Raw genomic sequence first — 26,494 nt, 5'->3', positions numbered from 1 at the left:
TCCAAATCCAATCCAATCCAATCCAAATCCAATCCAAATCCAATCCAAATCCAATCCAAATCCAATCCAAATCCAATCCAAATCCAATCCAAATCCAATCCAAATCCAATCCAAATCCAATCCAAATCCAATCCAAATCCAATCCAAATCCAATCCAAATCCAATCCAAATCCAATCCAAATCCAATCCAAATCCAATCCAAATCCAATCCAAATCCAATCCAAAATCCAATCCAAATCCAATCCAAATCCAATCCAATCCAATCCAAATCCAATCCAAATCCAATCCAAATCCAATCCAAATCCAATCCATCCAAATCCAATCCAAATCCAATCCAAATCCAATCCAAATCCAATCCAAATCCAATCCAAATCCAATCCAAATCCAATCCAAATCCAATCCAAATCCAATCCAAATCCAATCCAAATCCAATCCAAATCCATCCAATCCAATCCAATCCAAATCCAATCCAAATCCAATCCAAATCCAATCCCAAATCCAATCCAAATCCAATCCAATCCAATCCAATCCAAATCCAATCCAAATCCAATCCAATCCAATCCAATCCAATCCAAATCCAATCCAAATCCAATCCAAATCCAATCCAAATCCAATCCAAATCCAATCCAAATCCAATCCAAATCCAATCCAAATCCAATCCAAATCCAATCCAAATCCAATCCAAATCCAATCCAAATCCAATCCAAATCCAATCCAAATCCAAATCCAATCCAAATCCAATCCAAATCCAATCCAAATCCAATCCAAATCCAATCCAAATCCAATCCAAATCCAATCCAAATCCAATCCAAATCCAATCCAAATCCAATCCAAATCCAATCCAAATCCAATCCAAATCCAATCCAAATCCAATCCAAATCCAATCCAATCCAATCCAAATCCAATCCAAATCCAATCCAAATCCAATCCAAATCCAATCCAAATCCAATCCAAATCCAATCCAAATCCAATCCAAATCCAATCCAAATCCAATCCAAATCCAATCCAAATCCCATCCAAATCCATCCAAATCCAATCCAAATCCAATCCAAATCCAATCCCAAATCCAATCCAAATCCAATCCAAATCCAATCCAAATCCAATCCAAATCCAATCCAAATCCAATCCAAATCCAATCCAAATCCAATCCAAATCCAATCAAATCCAATCCAAATCCAATCCAAATCCAATCCAAATCCAATCCAATCCAAATCCAATCCATCCAATCCAATCCAAATCCAATCCAAATCCAATCCAAATCCAATCCAAATCCAATCCAAATCCAATCCAAATCCAATCCAAATCCAATCCAAATCCAATCCAAATCCAATCCAAATCCAATCCAAATCCAATCCAAATCAATCCAAATCCAATCCAAATCCAAATCCAAATCCAATCCAAATCCAATCCAAATCCAATCCAAATCCAATCCAAATCCAATCCAAATCCAATCCAAATCCAATCCAAATCCCATCCAAATCCAATCCAAATCCAATCCAAATCCAATCCAAATCCAATCCAAATCCAATCCAAATCCAATCCAAATCCAATCCAATCCAATCCAAATCCAATCCAAATCCAATCCAAATCCAATCCAAATCCAATCCAAATCCAATCCAAATCCAATCCAAATCCAATCCAAATCCAATCCAAATCCAATCCAAATCCAATCCCAAATCCAATCCAAATCCATCCAAATCCAATCCAAATCCAATCCAAATCCAATCCAAATCCAATCAATCCAATCCAAATCCAATCCAAATCCAATCCAAATCCAATCCAAATCCAATCCAAATCCAATCCAAATCCAATCCAAATCCAATCCAAATCCAATCCAAATCCAATCCAAATCCAATCCAAATCCAATCCAAATCCAATCCAAATCCAATCCAAATCCAATCCAAATCCAATCCAAATCCAATCCAAATCCAATCCAAATCCAATCCAAATCCAATCCAAATCCAATCCAAATCCAATCCAAATCCAATCCAAATCCAATCCAAATCCAATCCAAATCCAATCCAAATCCAATCCAAATCCAATCCAAATCCAATCCAAATCCAATCCAAATCCAATCAAATCCAATCCAAAATCCAATCCAAATCCCAATCCAAATCCAATCCAAATCCAATCCAAATCCAATCCAAATCCAATCCAAATCCAATCCAAATCCAATCCAAATCCAATCCAAATCCAATCCAAATCCAATCCAAATCCAATCCAAATCCAATCCAAATCCAAATCCAATCCAAATCCAATCCAAATCCAATCCAAATCCAATCCAAATCCAATCCAAATCCAATCCAAATCCAATCCAAATCCAATCCAAATCCAATCCAATCCAATCCAATCCAAATCCAAATCCGGATTCCAATTTGGAAATAAAAGTGAAAATTCTTGAGAATCTGTGAACTGATCTACGAAGTCAACATAAAGTTTCGAACCTCCAGAATAGCAGCCAACATTACCCACCAGCGTGAAATGACGATCAATGGCTCATCAATCACGACCATGAATGCCTCCAGAGAGACCAACGGCATTATATCTTCAAGCTTCCTTCCTCCATTGTACTGCATTATGTTGTCAGCATCGAGAATGGCAATGTTTACTCAAAAGCCTCAAGAAGCCCATGATTCCTCTGCTAACACATTACGAAAAAAAGCCCAATTGCACAGTATGATGCAGATCTCACCCGTAGTCCGATCAAACCCAAACAGGAACCAGGAACAAACATCCTCCGGTCATCGGCTGGGACATATTCATTACGGGCTCAGCGGGTGGACTCAATTGCACAATGCACAACTGCAAACTGCACACAAAACGTCACCTCGGAGGTGGTCGACCGAATCTAATGATCATCAAGACACACGCTGATGGGAGGGCCTGTCTCTGCCTGTCAGGTAAATCCTTACTGAGGGAAATTAAGAAATGAGGAAGATATGAGCAAACATCTTTTCTGCTTCCGGCCGTCCACAGATAACTTGACCTAACAGTTTTTAGCAAGCCCACGCATATCATTTCTTGATTTTTTAATGATTTAAGAATTATATGGTTCTTTAGTACTGTGTGTGACCTTTGCACATCTTCTCAGCTATTTAGCATCCAATTAACCCTCTAATACCCATTAACATTAACATTATTTCTTGCAATCTAAAACCGATTTGTGTTTTGTGAAATTATTTGTTGAGCAATGCTCGCTGGAACCAGGCAGCCATCCGCACACATCGTTAGAGTTCCATTTTTATGTCACTGATCGCTAGTATATGCTTAAACTAAATGGTGGTCCTATTGGTTTTCTCAAAGTGGTGGACCCCTCGTACGCCAGCTAGCTAAACAGTTTGCAAAAAAAAAAAACATTTTTTTATAAACCTTAGGTATTCCTTCGCGTATTATGTCTTATATTTCCCTTGGAATACATAGCAAACTTAGTGTCATCGTATAGATGAATGGAAGCTATCATTTAAAGTCAACAAAAATGTGACGGCCATTTTGAATTCGACCACCATCTTGAATGTTGACAGAAACAGTTTTTTCGCCATTAGCGCATCGCTCGTTTTTGATTCTGAGAAACTTAGTAACATAGGCTACAAAATTGCTTATTATGAAAATTTGCAATTCATCGAGGTCAAACGCATGTGCATTTTTGTAGGACTATGTAAAATTCTCTATGCAACCCGCAGCTCTGATGACAAATCATGATTTGGCTTGAAATGATGCATCACTGTATTAGAGGGCTCAAAATAAATCATCTGTTTATCTATGATGTATCACTTTGGCGAAATTAAGCCCAGAAAACTCATCACGCCAAGCAAACAGGATCGATAGGATAGCCAAAATGCAGAGGAGATCACTTCGAAGGAGGGTGCCAAAGAGCACCGGAAAAATTAACTTGTTTTGCTTTGGTTACGAATCCTACAACCGTAAAGAAATCAAACTCGTTTTCGATTGGGATGTGAAACTTCCGCATCTTCTCGGCCACATAATCCTCGTAAGAGATTCGCTTCGATTGAGGAGCCCTGCCTTTTGATGGTTTTTGATGTTCTTTTGTGTGGATCTGAATGGATCGTAATGGGACAAATTGAACAACATTTTGAAAAACTCTTCCGTTTTGGCATTGACTGTAGTTTTTTTTTTTTTTGCTCAGGAAAATGTCAGCGAACAATTAATGATTTCATTTTTATAAAAGCTAATGGATGAATAGGTTTTATGCCCTTTTCCAACGATTTTTGGCATCAGGCTTCTTGGGTAGTTGAGACAACAATTACATATGACGTGCAGGTGGTCCGTAGAAAATGAGGAATGATTAGTTATTGTTTGATGACCTTAATTTTTGTCAAATACAGAATCCATTTCAAGAAAATATCTAGCAAAGTTAACTTCCACGTACCTCGATAGCTACAGTGTAGCGTCACGACATTGCCGGACGTATTGTGGAGCTCCATCTTCGTCGTTCTTGGGCGATATTTCTCCATTTGCTCCGAGAGCTTAGCGTTCCCAAGTTCTCTTCGTTTGCGTACAGCCAGCGTATTCGTGGCTTTTTACGAAGTTGCCGACCTCTATCTGGTTCCCCGCTGAATATTATTTTCAAAGCTCTTTCATCCAACAATCGCACTAATTGACCAATTCACTGAAGTATGTCGTTTTTACATACGTGCGTATGCAAATTGTTGGACTTAAGCTGGTTACAAAATCCATAAAAGGTCATATACGCAGCACGCTTTTTCGTTTCACGGAAAATGACATTGTCACATGTCACAAGTATTCCAAGATAAACAAATTCTTCAACATCTTCAAACACATCCCCATCAAACACTAACTCATTACCAACATCACTAGGTCTACCTCTAACGCTACCTGCAGCAATGTACTTCATTTTCGTAGAATCAATGATCAGGGCTATCCTCTCTGTCTCTCTATTCAGAGATACGAAGGCCTTCTCCACTGACCTACGATCCATCCAATATATGAAATCCAATCATTGAGTATTGCATGTCTAGCTACGCCTTCGTAGATGCCGGATCGGGGCTGTCATTTTTGGGGCGGGTTTGGCTGACAAAACAGTTTTTTTTACAAGGGAGATATTGCAATACCGATGACCCACTAAAACCAGTCCATGCTCCGCATATGGTGTACAGAAGACAAATACATTACCAATGGCAATGAGCAAAACTTCGCATTACGTTTCTGTTGTCAACTGACAGAACAGCAGCACAATGATTGAGGTTCTTGGTATAGGCCTATTCACATGACGTCTCAAATCAGCTGATCAGGGAAGCACTTTGACAGTTCTTCTATGAAAATGACAGGCCCGTGTTAGCACCGGTCCTCCACCGATGTAAACAAATGCATAGACGGATCTGTCACACGAAAAGGCCTATCTGGGACATTTCGTCCCCTTGATGCTACAACTAGATAACTCGAAATTTGAAATTTTTGACTTCAATATGCCAAAACATTATTCTTAATTGGACTGCAAAATATCCGCAGCTCATAAGCGTGTGATTCAAAATATACATGTTGAAGTTTAATTCTCAATCATTTTCTCTGCGATTAACCATCACCTTGTAAAACGGTAATATTTTTAAAGTTACACATCCCAAAATTTTGATTTTCGAGTTATCTAGTTGTAGCATTAAGGGGACGATTTGAAACCACCCATCCTATGTCCGTTGCCATCCAACGTGAGCTTCCCGCATAAATATGAACTATACTCTCACTGTTTCCCAGACCATCCACAACAATTTGCGACAATAGCTAAACAATTTCGTAAAATAGACAAATTAACAATAAGGCTACAGTACATCAAACTATTTTCACAGTCTGGTAAATGGTAAATTGGAAAATCACAGTATGGGAAATAGGCGGTTAAGTTATGTAACCATTTGAAAATGACGATTTTCTCGAACAAAATTTTTCGTGTACAATTTGCGTAATGGTCTATATATTATCCATTTTTTCTCACATGCACTGTAAAGCAAACTGTTTGAGAATAGTTGAACAATAAAGTTAAAATAAAGCAAACCATATATGTGTTACTGTTGGTTTACAGTAAGTTATTGTAATTTCACCCTTTACTGTACCATTCTGATATGTTTAGAACTTAATGAAAAAACGCATAGATACATTATAATGTATTTTAATTACATTGTCGCAATAATCTAAATCATATGTATTAATCAGCACGTTTTTGGATCAGATAACTGCAGCGGAAAAAGAGGCTTGTCCGAACATCGACGTTAAACAGGGATGGGTGATTCCTCATTATTCGGATCAAAAGATGCCAGCACCGCCATCGATAGCATCGTGGAATGTTGGCTCCTTAGAAGTAGGTTTGCCTAAAGTTGCTCGAAATAAATGTCTGCTCTCGTTTGATGCTGCGGGAAAATCCGCAGACTATTGGCCGATGATACGAAGTCAGCTTATGGGCACTGCTTTCAACCTGAGTAAAACAAAAATTTCGAACTAGAATTGAGGATTTTCTCGGTATAAAATAATGTAGAAAATACCTGCCAACAGATTACGATCGAATTCATCCGGCGGATACTGGGAACGGAACCTACTGGAGAGATTTCAACGCTGTTGAATCGATGAAGACAAAACTGCAGTACTGGACGAGGGCAACCACTTGCCCGGCTATACTAAGTAGCTGAATGTCGGCTGTCTATCAGAAACAGCGGCAGCTTCCTTCGGTTTTGTACCGGCTGCTGCCCTTTGTTTTAAAGGATTTTTTTTAACATTTTTTCCACTCGCGTTTTCACAAAATAAACAAACGGAACAAATCACACGCAAGTGCAGTTAAAGCATGGAAATTTTGAAGAATATCGTTCACGAACACCAACGCGTAAAACTGTTTGTCAAACTGTAAAGAATAAGTTTTGAATAGTAGAATGCACATGTGTCAGTGTGTTGTGAAAATCGAAACGCATACCATTCGAAAAATGGGTAAGTTAAACTTTTACCATTTCTAAAAATTTCTAACTTCTGTATTGTTTGACCTTTTCTGCACACTTTAATAAACTGTCACTGTTTGGTATGAATTACATAAACCATCTTTAACAGTTTACTGCTTTATGCTTCAAATTGTTCAATAGAAAAGACACTGTTTGAGATATTTTAACTGTATCAGTTAGGATTAAAATACTGTTTTCAACATAAAGCGAATTGTATTTTTCTATGCGGGTTTTGCGCCGTAAATCATGCAAAACTCCGGGCTTTTGCCGTTTATTGCTTGGTGACTAAAATCCAAACATCTGAAGCATCTTTCTATTTTATTTGTCTCCCTCGACCAGTTTTTTGGCTGCCGCGACTGTTATGCGTAGTATGCACCTGAAACGTAAAGCGCTCAAGTAAAATTTCTCCTTTTTACCAAAGTAATTTTGACAACTGATCTACTATGAGCGAAATGTCACTTTTACTTGCCACGCTCGTTCAAATCTACTCAAAAGAGAGTAACTTTGACTCACTTTTGAAGTTTCAAGTTAGCTGTCAAAAGTGAGTAACTTTATTTTATCAAAGTGAGTAACTTTTTACTCAACCATGAAAGAAAACGACATTACTCACTTTTGAGTAAACACAAACATATTTGACTCACTTTGTAAACGTCAAAGACTTGTGAAAATTTCGCGCGCTCGAACTGACAAATCCTCCGTTGTGGTGAAATTTCTTTCGTCGCCGTGATGTCAGACTGTTTTCAAAAACAGTCGAGATAAAAGCCGAGCCGGCAGAGCGCTTCGGAAGTCCAACCAGCGAACTCCAGATTAGTGCTGCGAAGTCAATAATCCTGATATCAAGTGAAGCGAGGTCGGATTGAATATGACCAAGGTTTTGATCAAATTACCGCAAAAAAAATATAAACTGTAAGTTTTACCGTCGTTCTTTTTATTGGACTAATTATCAATTCTTTACAGTCTAACCGGGAAGGCTACTGGATCGGTCAAACTACATCCTCCATGACTTTCATCAATGCCCCAGATATTTATAACATCCGGGGATCCATTCCAGAGCAGCGAAAATTTCAACACAAACATCACAATTTTTTTACTTGTTATCATGTATTATTATTATGTATTATGTATGAGACAATGAATAAATGTTATGCTCTATGCGGAAACAATTGAGCGGCACATTTTTCCGTACACGCTCGTTCAGATCTACTCAAAAGTGAGTAGATTTCGACTCACTTCGGAACAAAGTGGAACTGCTCAAAAGTGAGTAACACCATCGTTACTCACTTTAGAGTAACATAGTCAAATGTCAATATGGGAGTAACACTTACTCACTTCGTTTAATCTGAAATTTGCGAAAGTGAGTAGATGTCACTCACTTCAGGAAATAATAATTTTGGAAATAAATGTATTACTTTATTTATAAAATCAGAAGAAATATACAAAGAGCATAACATTTATTCATTGTCTCATACATAATAATAATACATGATAACAAGTAAAAAAATTGTGATGTTTGTGTTGAAATTTTCGCTGCTCTGGAATGGATCCCCGGATGTTATAAATATCTGGGGCATTGATGAAAGTCATGGAGGATGTAGTTTGACCGATCCAGTAGCCTTCCCGGTTAGACTGTAAAGAATTGATAATTAGTCCAATAAAAAGAACGACGGTAAAACTTACAGTTTATATTTTTTGCGGTAATTTGATCAAAACCTTGGTCATATTCAATCCGACCTCGCTTCACTTGATATCAGGATTATTGACTTCGCAGCACTAATCTGGAGTTCGCCGGTTGGACTTCCGAAGCGCTCTGCCGGCTCGGCTTTTATCTCGACTGTTTTTGAAAACAGTCTGACATCACGGCGACGAAAGAAATTTCACCACAACGGAGGATTTGTCAGTTCGAGCGCGCGAAATTTTCACAAGTCTTTGACGTTTACAAAGTGAGTCAAATATGTTTGTGTTTACTCAAAAGTGAGTAATGTCGTTTTCTTTAATGGTTGAGTAAAAAGTTACTCACTTTGATAAAATAAAGTTACTCACTTTTGACAGCTAACTTGAAACTTCAAAAGTGAGTCAAAGTTACTCTCTTTTGAGTAGATTTGAACGAGCGTGTACGGAAAAGTGACAGCTCCATTTCAATACAGTACCAGAACAACGGCCTAACTGACAAATGTAAACATATTGAGTTTTATTCACCGAACAGTTTATTTGATAAACTACAATCATATACTGCACAACTGTTTCTTAAAAATAACGTTTTTCACGAAATAAGTGAGAAAAACATAAAGGCGCATTTGATATTCTCTTTCGATACGAACTCTGATGTCAATTTCGCCCACCTTCCCCCCTGCGGTAACCGGGCGCATTTGCGATTGAGTGTGGCAGCAAGGCGCATTTAAAACTGAGTGTGCAGAAGGTCGATAGTGAAGAAGGTTCGTGTGAAAGAGCGTAGCCAAACGGCGAAGCTGATGATAGTCAAACCAGAAGGATGAGATAGAAAGGCGCAATCGCTGCTGTCAAACTGAAGGAGACGAAAAACCGAGGGGCGCAACAACCCTCAATTTTGATGAATGGCGCATGATGCTTTTTTATTTATTTTAACATGTTGTTCATAATATGAAAATAAATCAAATGGTTTGTTACAAAAGTAATATTGTAATAGATCATACAAAAATGCATCATGCGATTAAATCGATCGGAAACGTACACTCAGGCAAAAGTACTAACGAAGTTCATTATTTTCACTTATGTTTATTTGCCACAAGAAATCGGTAAGCATTTCATTACTTCGCCTTATGAATTAATCCAAATTATGCCATTGTGATATCTTGCTTATTCCATAGACCAGCATTATGAACATTGACATAAAATTTTATGGATTCAATACTTCTGCAGTATGAAGTACATAACTATTTATAACGGAAATTATTATAAACAGTATGCTGTTCAATCGGCAAATTGATGAAATTTTTGATGATTTTTCCCTCGACATGCTGAGAAATAAATTGGCCAAAGTTCAGAAATTCGATATTTCGAAATTGATGTTCTATTTTACTAGTTAATATGCGAATCAGATATTCGAAAAATGTACAATTGATTTAATCATAATTATTTTGTAAGATGTGAGCTGAATTATCATTCTCTATTTATTGAAATATGCTTTTGCAAATAATGTAAATTTTCTTTTCCACAAAAAGTGCGTATTGTCGGTTCCAAATACTTGTTTCCTTTAGTAATATTATGTGGGGTGACAACGGTAGCGGTGATTTTGAGATTGGCTATTCGGTTGGATATTCTTTGAATCACTCATGTTTCGTCCAGGTTTTCTCATTTTATATTGTAAACTCCAAACTGTCGCTGAAAAATAAAATTTGTATAAACTCCAAATTCGTTAATATAATGATAATATATTACCCTTGCAAATATCAAAAAAAAAAAAATGATCAGGCGTCAGTAAGTGTATCCGCAATCTACGTAAACGTTTCCAATTTCTACTAAGTACGCTTCTTCACGTTTTCATAATAACAGTCTTATAACTTTTTCACACTAATGACATCAATGGAAATCGTAAGGCGCACAATGAAATTTGTAATTGTAAATTAAGCTCAATTATTTTCTCGATTTCGATTATCGTTTTTATAGAATTGGCTAATGAAATCAATGAAAATCATAAGGCACGCATTGAAATGTGTAAGTGTTCATTAAGTTTAACTTCTTACTCGATTATAATTATCATTTCAATGGAAATTACTAATAATAGCAATGAAATTCATAAGGGGCGCAATGAAATTTGTAGGCGTTCATTATATTCAACTATTTTTTCCACTATGATTCCCATTTCAATGGTATGAAATCCATATTAGCCTTTTGAAACAGGCTTTTATAGATTTTTCCAGGCTTCATAAGGGAAATTTTATGAAGTTCGTTAATCAATTTGCCTGAGTGTAATATAGAATTGAAATTATATCCGCTGAACTTCAAGCCGATTTTACTGACAATGTTTTAGTGTTCACATTCGCCCTAATTCTGACTCTGTATTGATTTGATTTGTACAGCAGGCGTTACCGATGTTATGAAATCAGCTCTACTTCTCAGCAGCGTACAGCTCAAGTACCGTTTTGATTCATATTACGGACACTTAAGGCCTTAGTGAAGTATAACCCTGCTTGGACCATACAAAATAAATCATTCTGTATGATTTTTTAGTGTTATCGAGCGTCGGAAGCCCTTAACTTTCGGATGGTGGGTAAAGAATACGCGTCCGCAACTTGAATAATTTTAAATAAATCAAAACGTGTGACCTGTTCATGATTCTTATTCCGGACGCTCCCTCACTTTTGCCTCATATTCCGGACGCTATGATTCGAATTACGGACAGCTCATGATAATCATTAATGGAACAGTCAAATCATCAAATGAAATCGTTCAACCACTTAAGAGACGTCTAAGGTAGTTGGGCATTATAAATTTGCAATGATATTTATGGAAAAAACCTAATAAAACGAGCCTCAAAAATGAGAACTTTTGGACGGCGAAAATTGAAACATTTCGTGTGAAATGTTTCCCATACAAACGAGAGTGTCCGGAATTTGAAGCTGTCCGTAATATGAATCAAAACGGTAATTTCGGTAGCGAAATCATTCCTTGACCGTTTCTTGTCCTATCCTTTTGCACAGTACTTATGATCAGCGTACCGGCCATTAATCGGGTCGTCTTATATTGTGATCTCGTCCAGTTTCCTGCATTGGAGCACTTCATCCTGAGATAAGGTTCTCACACTTACCTCGTTGCCCAAGCTTCGCAACCAGTTTCTTGTGTATCTTAATCGCCGGATGTTCCTTGAGTTCGTAGAGTACATCTCCTTTCCGCCTGATTCTCACCTCTTTTTCACCCAGCTCTTCCAGCTCTGGATCCTCTCTTACTCTTGAAGCTCTCATCAAGTTTTCTGCTCTCACTGTCATTTTTTTAGCTTGCTGGCGCACCCCTCATTACTTCTCAGCTTTTTGGAATCTACAGCAGTCGACACGTTTCACTGATAAGTATTCGGCAAAGTTTCCCTTGAACAATCACAACACGAACGATCAAGCGAATGTCGAAAATAAAAACGTCAAATTGAATACCTCTGACCACAATAGTTCCGCTAGGAAACGTTACGATTTTGTTTGTATCTATTCATGTTGTTTATAATCCCATATTTCTGAATTCTATGCAAAACTTATGAATTATTAAACTAGCTCGTTTATTTTGATCGCTTGAATTTGCGCCCTGACATAGGCCACCTTTTGGATGTAGGTCTTCCTGGATCGTGGCATGTCAAGTACGCCTCAAATTTGAGTGAAACTTATGATTTACGCAAATTTCATCGTGTCAGACGACATTCATTTGATAGTTTGTTGTATTTCTCGATCTCGATCACTTTCTCCGTGTGGGTATTCGGATTGCTCCTAGGCGTATCATACAAGTCGGAGTGCTTGTACTGGGATCACTGCCTTCCCGGCATGTTCCACTATAATCCGCAGTACTTTCTGTTTGCATTCTGTGGCTGAACTGGCCGACTTTTACATCTTAGGGTCTGTCCCAATTGGGTTATTAAAAATAATTCGAACTTAAACTTGACAGTTCAAAAATTATTTCACCCCTGATTTCGATCTGTCAAAAATAAGTCTGCTGCAGAGCAGACTTAATTTTGACAGATCGATTGTTAATTTCTTTCTTGCTCGATCGGTCGATCGGTGTTTGTTGTTTACTTCCTACATAATTGTTCCCTCTAACCGGTAATTCACCTATTTGTCTTTGGTCGTACATTCCTGCTGCCTTCGAAAGATCCAAGACCAGAAAAAGTAAATTTAATGAAAGATTCTGATGGCCAGAATAGATTTATTTACGATCTCTTTTTCTCAGCGACGGAACAGGTTGAATGAAACCTTCTTTCGAACAGATTTTACCATTGGCATCTTCTACGGACATATTTCACCATTTGGCAAGCATGTCGACGGGCAAAACATTTGGCAAGCAGCTGCTACAGGAGAACTGATGAATTCCACTATTATCTGCAACAGAAAACACCACCGTGAATTATGCAGGGGACCAGCGGAAATTTGAAGTATGTCGAGCTTCTATCGAAAACAGAAGTCAATATAAGTGCACGTTGAACAAAGACCGTACGGAACACTTTCTGGCTTGCATCAAGCAGATCCTGATTGAGATCCCTAGTGGTTATTTGCGAAATATTTCAACAACCCTCAATGTGCCCAAAACCAAGTTTATCACTAAATGTAGTGTCATGTCTGCCTATCTCAAGTGATATTAATTATTCTACCTTTTGACTTGGTACCTTTTATCTGTTCGTACCTACGGTATTTCTGAGCTATAAGTTGGCGCAGAGGAAGGACTTCCCGAACTGTGGACTGATTAACATATTATTTTATTTTTTATTTACAGGATATAAAAGTGGCGACGAGGATCATGGAAACGTGTGTTGAAGATAATCGATTTTCTTTGGGGTGGCGAATTACCAATTGTATCTGTTTTTGAAAGTGTGGTGAAATTGCCAAATTGAATTGAACCAAATTGTGCTTCAGAGCTGACGAAATTGTCGTTTATTGTGAACATAGTTGTTCTTTTGTGAAGCGATTGCTATATTGAGAGGAACGAAATTGTTCTTTAGTGTTGACAAATGTGTCAAATGTAATGTTGAGCAAAATTCCATGATTTGAATGTTTTGTTGTAGTCATGGAATTAGCAAATTTGCGTATTTAAGATAAGATCGTGGAATTCTTTGAATATATTTTCGATTGTTCGTTGTATGCGTTGTTGCAACTTGTAGGTGGCTTTGAAAGAGTTATTAGAAAGTTTCTAAAGGGGAAAGGACTGTCATGTCTGCCTATCTCAAGTGATATTAATTATTCTACCTTTTGATTTGGTACCTTTTATCTGTTCGTACCTACGGTATTTCTGAGCTATAAGTTGGCGCAGAGGAAGGACTTCCCGAACTGTGGAATGATTAACATATTATTTTATTCTTTATTTACAGGATATAAAATGTAGCTGTGGACCTGTTTCTAAGCTTACTATTTGTATGAGTTGTTTGAGGGCTATATTTAACATTTGACCTTTTTGAGTGTGTATATCGTTTGGATAACACGAAATAACTGTATGGAGTCGTGAAGATTTCCAACCCGAAAAGATCCTCATGGAATTCGAACCCATGACCCTCAGCTTGGTCTTGCTGAATTGCTGCACTTTTACCAATACGGCTATCTGAGTCTTCACATGGAAGGAACCGTAGAAATTCTAATATGTATATTAATTATTTACGTTAATTTCAACATTCTGATTACGATTTGCTTTCAACTACCAGCAGGAAAGCAAGGCGGCTATCTAAGCTACTTAGCTTTGAAGATGAAGCCAGCGGATCCATGGTCAGAATTGTGGACGGAGTTACCAGTGGCCAACTACTCCTTCCCGAGGAGGAAAGAATAACTCACGATAGCTTATGCATACCATATTTTGGTATCATACCAAAATTAGGTATTGTCCAGTTGTCAATACCTCATTTTGGTATTATAATGGTATCTAAAAATAATATTTAAAATACTTAATTTTGGTATTCGATAGCTATTGAGAACTGCTGGAGGTATTGAACTACTATTGAAAAGTTTCACTTTTATATAGAAATCCATCAAGTATTATTTAGGTATTACAATACCTGATCTAGTTATCAGTTTGGTATTTGTAGAATATGCAGAAGGTATTATTTGAGGTATTTTACCTCTTATGCAGGGCTCATTCATACCTCATTCAGGTTGTAAGTATTGGAAATTTTCTGGTATGGAATACCTCAATTTGGTATTCAGTAGTTATTTTCTTCTGCTCGGGTTGTCATGCCCCATGCGACAAATTGTTACCATCCCCTTCAATGGATCGAATCAATAGTAGATCACCAAACTGCGTTCTGGCTGAGATTATCGAACAATGAGAAAATACTACGAAAATGCAGCATCAATGATCATTTCGCCTACAGAGTAGGCTACAGATCTAATGAAACTCGTAGATAAACACTATGCTCTCATTGAAAAGATTTGTGCAGAACATACAGGCTTCATTGTTCTTAGCAATTATAATTGAAGCAATCCAAAAAGAGTGGTGAACAATACTTTTGTAACTTTATAATTTTTCCATACTAAATGGCAAATTTTGCCTAGGACTAGATCTAAGTTATTTATGAAACAATTCGAATGAAATATTTACAGCATTTCAGACATGACTTGAATTTCAACGTTTATGTTTCAATTTTTATTTTTTTTGACTTGAATTTGCAACGTTTATTATTTCGATTTATCTGGAAATATGAAAGCTCTACACATTTTTGGTGTACATATACTTAATCATCTCGTCCAAATTCAAAAGTTTGCTGAAGATGCCATGGACTGCCCATACTCGCATAACATTCCCATATTATATGGGATTTCCTATATAAATGGCCAGTGGAGCTATTATTCCACTTTAGTCAAACCGTGACTTTTTTTTTGAATGCGTTATTGAAAAAATCCCTAAAAATATATGTTACAGTGAAACCTCCATGAGTCGATATTGAAGGGACCATCGACTCATGGAAATATCGAGTCATGGAACAGCAATCCTTTGGAAAGCTGTTTGAAGGGACCATCATAGTAACCATGAAATTTTGTTTCCAGTATGGTTCCATGAGTCGATATCGAGTCATGGAACATCGACTCATGGAGGGATCACTGTATTTCAAATTATGTCTGAAGAACTGCGAAACTTCATTCACATTGGTCCATAAATAACTCAGATCTTCCCTTCCAAAATTGAACTATTTTGTATGGAAAATCGAAAAAGTTGCAAATGAATGTGTTGTCCAGGTACTGCACTGCCCATACTGCATATTTGTAACATTCGACAAAAGTAGGCCATTGAGTAAATGGAACACCAAGTGGTGCATTTTATGGCAGTATGGGGAGAAACTAAAATTTCTAAAAATTACCAGGAACTCAAAAGTGATTATTGAGGCTGATATTTTGTACAACTCTTATCGCATACTGGGTGAATTGTCAGAAAACTAATTCTGATAGAAATTCATTGGCTATCACATTAAGAGGCCCATTTATAATCTCAATGTGACTGTTATGCGGTTATAATAACCAATGTGACAAAACAACTTGGTATTTTTTCGAATTTTCTAGAACAATCTCACAGATTTCAGTAAGTTGAATCGAAGTATTTATCATCTTGATGACTCTCCATGGTATAACTCCATTTTGGTAAAAAATGCGTCAGAATGTGGACTGTTTTGCAGTTATGTGGCCAGTGGCAGGACTACCGTAAAATTGGCATATATTAATTGTATTTGGATATTATGCTCATCAAATTGTATGCTTATCGAATTGATTCGACGTTAGAATAATCATATTGGTACAGTGCTCGTTCGATTGTTGGCAACTATAACCGTCCGATTTCCAACCCAATATTTTTTTATACGAAGATATCGGACCGTGATAATTATATTTAGGGGCCTATTTTGTAAATCGAGGCAGATTCATGTGGACTCGTTAGTATTCATTGTCGATCAAAGCAAGCAGGCATATTCAGATGTCACCCGTCCGACTGCCCATAGTTATCCAGTCACATAGAGTGACAACTGTCGAAAAACTCGATGACAGAGCTGAGTCGAGCGAAATTTTCGGTCGACAGGTAGACTCCAGTTCGAGTCATCTTTGATCGACTTGTCTTATAAAATAGACCCCTTAATTTGTTTACCGACATATCGGTCTGTTTTGCGCAAGAAAAGACAAGACAAGAAACAAATTTGATAGATATTTTCTACTAAATGAAACTTTTAGGAACCTTCAGGCATTCTACCAAGAATTAGATAAACATCTCTTAGGCATAGTCGGAGAATTCCGCAATTATAATAAATAGAATAAGTGCCTTGTAATTTTGTTAATATGGTTTAGCTATTTTTGTACTGATGGTCTAATTATTTTGTCACTCTTTTTTAACCCCAAATAGAATTTTCTCCATATTTCTAGCCTTAATAACTATTTTATTTTGAAATTTGTAGAATGATAAGAAATGTCATAAAAGAATTGTAACAAAAACTTTTCAAAATTCAAAATTTCAGAGAAAACAAAAAAAACAGTGAGTTAAATATTTTTAGTTTTTTTTTTTGTTTAGTCCATAACTGTATATCGCTGTGGACTTCGTGGCTGTGTGGAAAGTATCGTAGGGCAGTTAAGTGCATCGTACCATGGGGTGCGGAATCGAAAATTTTCGTCAGAAATGTTTAATGGCTGTACCATTGGGGCATACTTGTCAGTTATCATGTGCATCTTAACGACTGAAGACCGTGTTCATGTCTTTTTAAGAAGCTAAACTTCAAATTTCAAGTTCACAGATCTAGAGATCTACATGCTGGTGATGTGCAATCGATCAAATTTTCAGCTCGAAGCGCTATTTTGTTCTCTAGACTAGTGCTCTAGAAAATTCGATGTTTGGCTTCGTTTTAAAGTTAACACTCCTTTACTCGATATTGAAGGGACCATCGAGTTACAGAACACAAAACCAGTGCAACTGCGATCCAAGGGACCATCGAGGTAGCCATGAAAGCCAACTTTTACTATGTTTCTCTAACTTGATATCGAGTAAGGGAGAGTTAACTGTATAATCATATTACAGGAATTCTAGGTAATTACCATTACGAATAAATCCTTAACAGTCGATCCTCCGGAAACCGAACCCATACTGCTTCAATATGACTTTGCTTTATACTGTCTTTCTACGCCTACTTGTCCCATGTTCTTTGTGAACCTTTTGGACCGCGAAACAAATATGCGTAGAACGGCAGTGTAGCCGTGGACATTTTCATTTAAAAAAAGGCCTAATGCAAGTAAATCCTTTCCTCATTAGGTCGCGGGCTATATAAGCCAGTTTAGCTACACGATGACTGATGCAAAGAGCTATCGGAAATAAAGTTATTGGTTGAAATGAATTTAATCCTTGCGGGCATTCTTCCCTAAATCCAACGCGGTTTCAACCAGAAAACTGTTTGCCCAGATTTTTGTAATGCTGGAGGGATGAGGCAAAAACATTTTCTTCGAGGCTGATAATGCATTGATGGAGCTCTTGGTTCCTGGAAATCAGAAATTATTAAAATTATTAGAACAGATCTTCTATGTTTAAAAAAAATCTATTTGCTTGATTTGGCGAGAACAAATATACTTTCAATGATTCGGAGACATCGAGAAATTATCAAATTATATTGAACGATTGAACTATACTTTCGTTTACGAATCACAAGATAAAATAACATTGGTTCGTCAACGTTCGCGAATTGGACCAGCGAAAATTAATATTTGACAGTTCATCAATCATTTGCAGGGGAAATAATTTTCGAACTGTCAAATTTAAGTGCGAATTATTTTTAATAGCCCAATTGAGACAGACCCTTAGTATCTAGGTTTTGAACGGACAGTGATTTCATTATTGGTTTCAAGAACTAGGACTCCGATAGTCTGAAACGTTCCGTTCTTTTACGCTAAGCAAACGGCTTTCAAATTTCTTATCAAGTCAAACTTCAGCTTAGAGCACATTTTTATTCCCAACTGTTAGATCTTGTTGGAGCTGGGAGGACAGTGGGAATACCATTTTTTCGGATGTGCTAACAAAACGCGGTTTCAATTAGGGGTCATGCACAAATTACGTCACGCTCCAAGGGGGGGGGAGGGGGTCAAGCCAAGCGTGACAAGCCTTACAAAATTTTTGGAGGACTCATACAAAAAACGTGTCAAAGGGGGGGAGGGGGTCAAAACAAGTTGAAATTTAGCGTGACATAATTTGTGTACCATCCCTTAACGACGGAAGGAAAAACAACTTTAATGAAAAAAGCACTTCTGACTCGGATACAGTTCAAAAGTGGAATGAAACTTGTAGATCACTTTTGTAGCGGTAGCCCTGTATCGAGTGGAGCGAAAAGGATTGCCGAATGAAGAATGGGTTTTCACTCGCTCGCCGATTTCTCCACATAGGGTGGTCCGTAAGAGATGGAGATCTCTCCTACACTCCTCCTCAATCTTCAACTTGACCATCCGTGAGTCAAAGCATCCCCGAAAAACGATGGTGTTTGATTGCGGCAAACGGCTTTGTGAAGATGTCCACGACCATGGAATCTGTGGGGCAGTACTCCAAACGTATCTCCCGGCGATTACAGAGGTCCCGAACGAAATGTTCACGCGATTCAATGTGCTTTGAACGCTTACTCATCCGATCAGAGCTGACAAAACTCAAGCAACTTTGATTATCCTCAAAAACAAGAGTGGGTTGTTGCTGTTCTTCGTTGAAGTCCTTGGGTAAACGGCGTATCCAGAGCAGTTCTTGGCAGGTTTCACTCAAGGCACAGTATTCGGCTTCCATAGAGGACAGGGTCACCGAATTTTGCTTCCTGCTAATCCAGCCTATCGCACCGCTGCTGTTGAAGATAACACACCCGGTCGCTGACTTCCGGCTGGACACATCTCCGGCCCAGTCAGCGCCGGAGTAAGCAACCAGTATATTTCCTGCTTCTCGCGGTTGTCCCAATTCCAATCTCCGATCCTGCGTTCCCTTTAAGTATCTGAGGATTCTCTTAGCTGCTGTCCAGTCGGATTCACTTTCCTGCCAAGGATCCCAACGGTGTTTGCTATATCTGGTCGAGCTGTTACAGCGATGTACAGAAGGGCCACGCTTCGATAGTATTGCCCATCCTGCAGCGGCTGACTTGTTTCCGAATCTTGAAGATACCCTATATCCATCGGTGTACGGCTTCGCTTCACCCAATTCGAACTTTCGAATCGTTTGCGCTATGTAACTGCACAGGCTGATGGAATACATTCCGTTCTCATGTACTATCTCCATTCCCAAGAAGTAGTGGGCCTTCCCAAGGTCAGAAATCTCGAAGAACTGTTGCAATCTACGGTAGACATCGTCGATTTTCACTCACGTCGGAGCCCTCGTCTTCGGATTCTTCAGAATCTTTCACGGACACCGACTGTCGATGCTTCTGCCAGTTTGGATTGGCGTTCTTCCGTCTCTGGAGTTCCACCTGCGACAAGCCGTTGTCCCATTCGACGAAGGTAGCATTTCTGCTCAGCGTTATTGTGTCCGTCTTACGATCCAAGAATCGGTATCCTTTCCGATCTTCCGCATACCCAACGAACGTCAGCTTCTGCGGATCCAATTTGCTTCGTTTAACGTTGGGTATATGAGGGAACAGATAGCCGTAGCGGTGAACACGCAGCTGTTCAGCATGACCATGCTGAGGGTCGTGGATTCGAATCCCACTGGTCCAGGATCTTTTCGTAAAGGAAATTTTCTCGATTCCCAGGGCATAGAAGTATTTTCGTACCTGCCACACGATATACCCATACAAAAATTGTCAATCGGCATAGAAAGCTCTCAGTTAATAAATGTGGAAGTGCTCATACGGGATGGCACACAAATTAAGTCACGCTAAATTTCAATTTTTTCGACCTCCTCCCCCCCCCCCTCCTTGTCACACTTTTTGTATGAGTCCTACGAAAATTTGGTAAGGCTTGTCCCGCTTGGCTCGACCTTCTCCCCCCCTTGGAGCGTGACGTAATTTGTGCATGACCCCTAAGAACACTAATCTGAGAAGCAGGCTTTGTCCCAGTTGGGACGTAACGCCAGAAAGAAGAAGAACGTTGGGTATATGGACATATTCATCGCTCCCAAACACTCGCAAATGATCCAACACCGACTTGCTACAGTACCATCTTTCGTACGGTATTCCGTTGACAGCCGGCTTCGTTCACGGCCGATCGACAACGGACCAGTTCTTTACTGTACGGCAAATCCTCCAAAAATGTCGTGAATACCAGGTCCCAACGCATCACCTTTTCATCGATTTCAAGGCAGCATACGACAGTATCGACCGCGTAGAGCTATGGAAAATCATGGACGAGAACAGCTTTCCCGGGAAGCTCACGAGACTGGTAAGAGCGACGATGGAAGGTGTGCAAAATTGTGCGAAGGTTTCAGGCGAACACTCCAGTTCGTTTGGATCCCACCGGGGACTACGACAAGGTGATGGATTTTCGTGCCTGTTGTTCAATATTGCGCTAGAATGTGTTATGCGGAGAGCCGGGCTTAACAGCCGGGGTACGATTTTTACGAGATCCAGTCAATTTGTTTGCTTCGCAGATGATATGGACATCGTCGGCCGAACATTTGAAAAGGTGGCCGACCTGTACACCCGCCTGAAACGCGAGGCAGCAAAAGTTGGACTGGTGGTGAATGCGGCCAAGACAAAGTACATGCTAGATGGTGGGGCCGAGCGCGACAGGGCTCGCCTAGGTAGCAGTGTTACGATAGACGGGGATACTTTCGAGGTGGTCGACGAGTTCGTCTACCTTGGATCCTTGCTGACGGCTGACAATAACGTTAGCCGTGAAATACGGAGGCGCATCATCAGTGGAAGTCGGGCCTACTATGGCCTCCAGAAGAAGCTGCGGTCAAAAAAGATTCACGCCCGCACCAAATGTACCATGTACAAAACGTTCATAAGGCCTGTAGTCCTCTACGGGCATGAAGCGTGGACGATGCTCGAGGAGGACCTGCAAGCACTTGGAGTCTTCGAACGTCGGGTGCTTAGGACGATCTTCGGCGGTGTGCAGGAGAACGGTGTGTGGCAGCGAAGGATGAACCACGAGCTCGCCCAACTCTACGACGAACCCAGTATCCAGAAGGTGGCCAAAGCTGGAAGGATGCGATGGGCAGGGCATGTTGCAAGAATGCCGGACAGCAACCCTGCAAAGATGGTGTTCGCTTCGGATCAGGTTGATACAAGAAGGCGTGGAGCGCAGCGAGCTAGGTGGGCGGATCAAGTGCGTATCGATTTGGTGAGCTTGGGGCAGAACCGAGGATGGAGATGGAGAGATGCGGCCACGAACCGAGTATTGTGGCGTGAAATTGTTGATTCAGTGTAATCTGTGTAGATGTTAACTAAATAAATGAATGAACCTTCACCCGAACCGACCGTTTTGGTTACGTTCCCGTCGGCGAGAACAACATCCGCTCCGACACACTCCGTCAATGACGTAAAGAAGCTTCTGTCACTTATCATGCGACAAGACGACCCACTGTCCATGATCCACGCATTTTTCACTGTATGTTCCGCAATAAAACACAACGGCTCACTCGTTTTCTGGACTTGCTTGGCCTTTGAAGGCGCCAGTTTACCGTCCTCCTTCGAATCACTACCTCCACTCTTCTGAAGTGCCAAAAACTTTCGGCAATTCTTCTTAAAATGTCCTGACTTTTTACAGAAGAAACACACTTTCTCGTTGTCGGATTTTGTGTTCGATTTCATTGCCTTTTCAATGATCGATTTATCGTCCACCCGATCCGCATGCCATTGGTACGCATCCAAAAGTTTTGATTTGACGAGATCGAGTGTAATGTCCGCGTCCGGTCGGCTTTCTAAAGCCATCACTAAACTACGCAAAATCATTGCCACTTTTAAAGAGTCAACCAGTTTCCGTCCAACATTTTCAAGCCGCTCAAATAAATCATCCAACGCTACGAGATGTCCCTCCATATCACCGCCATCGGAAAGGTAAATGGAACACACTCTTTTTAATAGTGACATTGGTGACGACATATTTGGCTTTTCATGGTACGCTTTTAGTGATTTCTACGCCTCCTTTGCACTTTCTTTCTTCTTCACCAGACTTTACTGTGATTCCTCCAGACACAAGCCGATTGTTGCCAAAGCACGCTGGTCGTTCGGCTTCTCTGGTTTTTCAGCGTTAATTACATGCCAAAGTTCCTCCCGAATGAGAACCATCTGCATCTGGAAACTCCACGACTCCCAGTTACTGTTATTCAGCCGTACGAAAGAAAGTTTCGAAACGTCTGCCATTTTGTATCCGCTTGCACTTTACTTCTTCCGTCGATCAGTGTGCCGTAAGAAACCGCACCGACCGCACAAATTACTACCTGCGAAAACCGAATCACTTCTGCGTTTTCCGATCATCCACTGGGCCCATGACCTGTTGGAGCTTGGAAGACAGTGGGAATACCATTCTTTCGGATGTGTTAACAAAACGCGGTTTCAATTAACAACGGAAGGAAAAACAACTTTAATGAAAAAAACACTTACAGTTCGGATAAAGTTCAAAAATAGAATGAAACTTCTCGATCACTTTTATAGCGGTAGACCTGTGTCGAGTTAGGCGAAAAAGGATTGCTCGATGAAGAATGGGTTTTCGCTCGCTCGCCGATTTCTCCTCATAGGGTGGTTCGTAAGAGATGGAGAATGCCATCACTCCTACAGATCTGACCTTATTCCTTGCGACGTTCCCTCGTCGAATGTTCCGCGTGGTTCAATGGTCGCAGAGTATGCAATTGCGTTTACTCACCGGTAGCACTCGTTCAAACTTACGTCATCGACCGGTATATCTAGGGGAAGGGGTGGTAAAATGAACACCTTAAGGAAATCATCTTATTTCTGATAGAAAAACGAGGAATTTGTATAGTTCTATCGCACAACATCAAAAATAGGGTTGTAATCTATAGCAGCGACATGGATTCAGACTAAAATAGCTAAATTTTCACACATCTTCATCAAAAAGTCATGCAAATGTTCATTTTACCTGCACTATGTGGGTAAAATGAACAGCGGTTGGTGGTAAAACGAACACCATGCAAAAAACGTGAGCAAAACAAATATTTCTGAAAATTTTCATTGCCCCACCGAAAATGCATCCATTAATGATTGTAACTCATTCAAAAAGAATTCTAAAGGTATCAGATTTGACTTCATATCATAACGATATTCACCTCACTGAAAAACCTCAAGTCCTCCGAGCTAAAAGTTACGTCAGTTCTAATTTTCAAACGTGGTTTTCTAAAATCTTAGTTTTCGTTGATATTTACACTTCAATTGACCTACGTATTAACTCGAACACTCAGATTTATGCTCTAAATAGTCCGTGCGTGATATAAATTCTTCGAAAATTGTTTTTTCTCGGTAAAAGGCACGGTGTTCATTTTACCACCCCTGTTCATTTTACCACCACCTCCCCTACCATATAACTCGCGTAGTGGCGTAATGATCTTTCAATAAGATTTCAGCTCACTCTGCACGACTTATTGGCGAGCGAGTCGCCATACGATTGGTAACCGATGTGGTACAACGATTCGGCGACCGGTATGCGTACCTAGGATAACTCACAGCATCTTGACGGCGGTCGATCCTAGTCGTATCCGAGGGAGGGCTTCCGATTCCAACTAGCCCAAATTAGCCGCCCACGTTGATTGGGCAAGGAGGAACTATTCAACGCGGATTCTCACTTAATTTGCTTACTAATTAATCAAATTAGGCTTACCTGAATTCTTATTGACCAAAACATACAAAATATCAGGCACTTTATCAAAATTTACAAAATTGTGCTCGACATTTTCAAATTATTCTAAACAATAAACAGAACAATACAGAAATATAAATTATTACACTGAAATAAATCCAAAACCCTTGAAATTTAAATTTCAAGTTTATTATTAAACCGAAATGCAAAGTCAAAATTAGACTTGAGTTAGCTTTGAATCACTTTTGAAAATCACTCCGACTAAAAACGATCTTGAGATAATTATCGCTTTGAGGCACTCAGGGTGGGTGTACGGCTGTCAACTGCGAACTAAGTTCACCTAACAAACACGGAGAAATCAGACTACCCAAAAAATAAGTTCTTTTCGCTCAAATTTGGGTAAACTGCATTTAGTTTTTACCCACGGTTGGGTTATTTTGCCTCTCACGCAACAGCAATGTTGTCAAAAACATAGAGAGACGTACCGACCCAGCGTCGAAGTTCAATGGAATAAGCCGAATTTGGGTTCTTTCGAGTTTACCTAACGTTAAGTTGTTTTAACCCATCACGGAGACTTCGACAGTGAATTACGTCAAATTACGTCAAAAGAAGTCAAAGTTGGGTTGATTTGCGGCTCCCTGGACATCTATCACGCGGGCCGGCCCAAACAGCACAGTTCGAAAACGCGGGCCAAGGTAGGCAACAAGCGCTGATGCTTTTCAACACTCAAGAAACGAGATGTCTAACACAAACACACTCATAAAACATTAACGGTAGACGTACCTCGTTGCGTATACAACCCCCCCCCCCCCCTGGAGGCACTCTACTATAATAAAGGAACAATCGCGATCCAGACTTTGAAAAGGGTAGGGTCGATGTACCAATAGCCGCATTGCTAAGAAAAAAATATTCGTAGAAAATCGAAAAATAACGCTAGCGTCATTATTTTTACATTATCTAAAAGCTTTTTATCTTGGTTTTGTGGGAAAATATGAAAACTACGAAAAATCATAGGGGCAATGGGGGCAATATGAACATACGGGGCAATATGAGCCACCCCGGTTTTGACCTCAAAAACAGTATTTTAATGTCTAGTGTCATTATGATCTGCTAAAGGATGTCTCAAATAGCCACCCAGTGAATCAAATTGTCATCAAAACAGACGAAAAACAAATAACAAAGCAGGCTCGCTCACAACCGTTTGTCGCAACTGTCGCGGATAAGGACACAATAAAAAGCAAAATTGTCATGACAATCACAGAGCGCAACATTGTTGCAACCTTTTCAACTCACGATTAATCAGTTATTTTAAACACAAACCCAAATTTGTTTTATGGATGGTGCTTAATAATGTGTCGATGTTTACCAACACGGAGAAGGTTCTCGAAAATTGCAATGCGAAGCCCACAAAATCTCTGCGCACGGTGTGATTGATCTTTGTCATATTCTGTTCAAGTGATGATAAACTCATGTTGCGGAATACAATTGTTGCAACAAGAGCAGGAGGTGACAATGTCTTTGTTGCTGCGTGTTGGGTAACAATTGATTCACTGTAGCCACCACAATGAAAACCGTAAGAATATTCGTTTGAACACTCAAGATATTTACAACAATGTACAAATTTGTCCTTCGTCATGAAAAGCTTATAATTTGGGCAGTTTTTGATTAAGCCTTCAAGACAATTATGTTTATAATTCTGATAAATTTTACCAATCCATTGAAACTTCTGATCATAATGAACAGTTCGTGAGCGAAATTAGATTTGTTCGTAGACAAAATTGTTGAAAAACAATATATTATTTTCAAGATGAAGGGGCGGGGCAAAATGAGCCACCTAGATTTAAGCAAAACAAACGATGTTTTGAACATAAAAATGCATTGCCTAAATATATCAGATTATTTTTTACTGCATAGTCATCTTTATGCACCATTACAAGTGGAATACTTTGCTTAAAAATACGTTGAACCAAGTATCGCAATTTAGTACTAGTATAACATGGTCTGTTTACTATGTATTGTGTATCTTTAAAAAATAAGCCGCTAGAATCAATAATTTCAAGCGAAGCTAATGCAATTTCCTTTCTAACAATGCATTCTTCACCACCAACTCTTCTCTATACTGTTTTAAATAAAAATCATTCGATTGAATGAGGTGGCTCA

At 39.3% G+C, this 26,494-nt stretch overlaps 3 long non-coding RNA genes across 3 annotated transcripts; 2 read left to right on the top strand and 1 right to left on the bottom strand.

Annotated features, from left to right (window-relative positions):
- Positions 1-6,118: 6,118 nt before the first annotated feature.
- LOC110681574 lies at positions 6,119-6,969 on the bottom strand. Its single transcript, XR_002503272.1, has 3 exons — positions 6,929-6,969; positions 6,507-6,859; positions 6,119-6,439 (listed from the first exon to the last, which is right to left on the bottom strand). It is a non-coding gene; the product is annotated as an uncharacterized LOC110681574 (long non-coding RNA).
- A 650-nt stretch (positions 6,970-7,619) lies between these two features.
- LOC110681573 lies at positions 7,620-8,135 on the top strand. The gene is made up of 2 exons (XR_002503271.1): positions 7,620-7,856; positions 7,908-8,135. It is a non-coding gene; the product is annotated as an uncharacterized LOC110681573 (long non-coding RNA).
- Positions 8,136-12,608: 4,473 nt separating this feature from the next.
- Positions 12,609-13,216, top strand: LOC110674618. The gene is made up of 2 exons (XR_002499041.1): positions 12,609-12,790; positions 12,852-13,216. It is a non-coding gene; the product is annotated as an uncharacterized LOC110674618 (long non-coding RNA).
- The last annotated feature ends 13,278 nt before the right edge of the window (positions 13,217-26,494 follow it).

Source organism: Aedes aegypti, chromosome 1 (genome assembly GCF_002204515.2).
Source record: "Aedes aegypti strain LVP_AGWG chromosome 1, AaegL5.0 Primary Assembly, whole genome shotgun sequence".
Lineage (NCBI taxonomy): Eukaryota > Metazoa > Arthropoda > Insecta > Diptera > Culicidae > Aedes > Aedes aegypti.
This window is presented reverse-complemented; position numbering and strand designations above follow the sequence as displayed.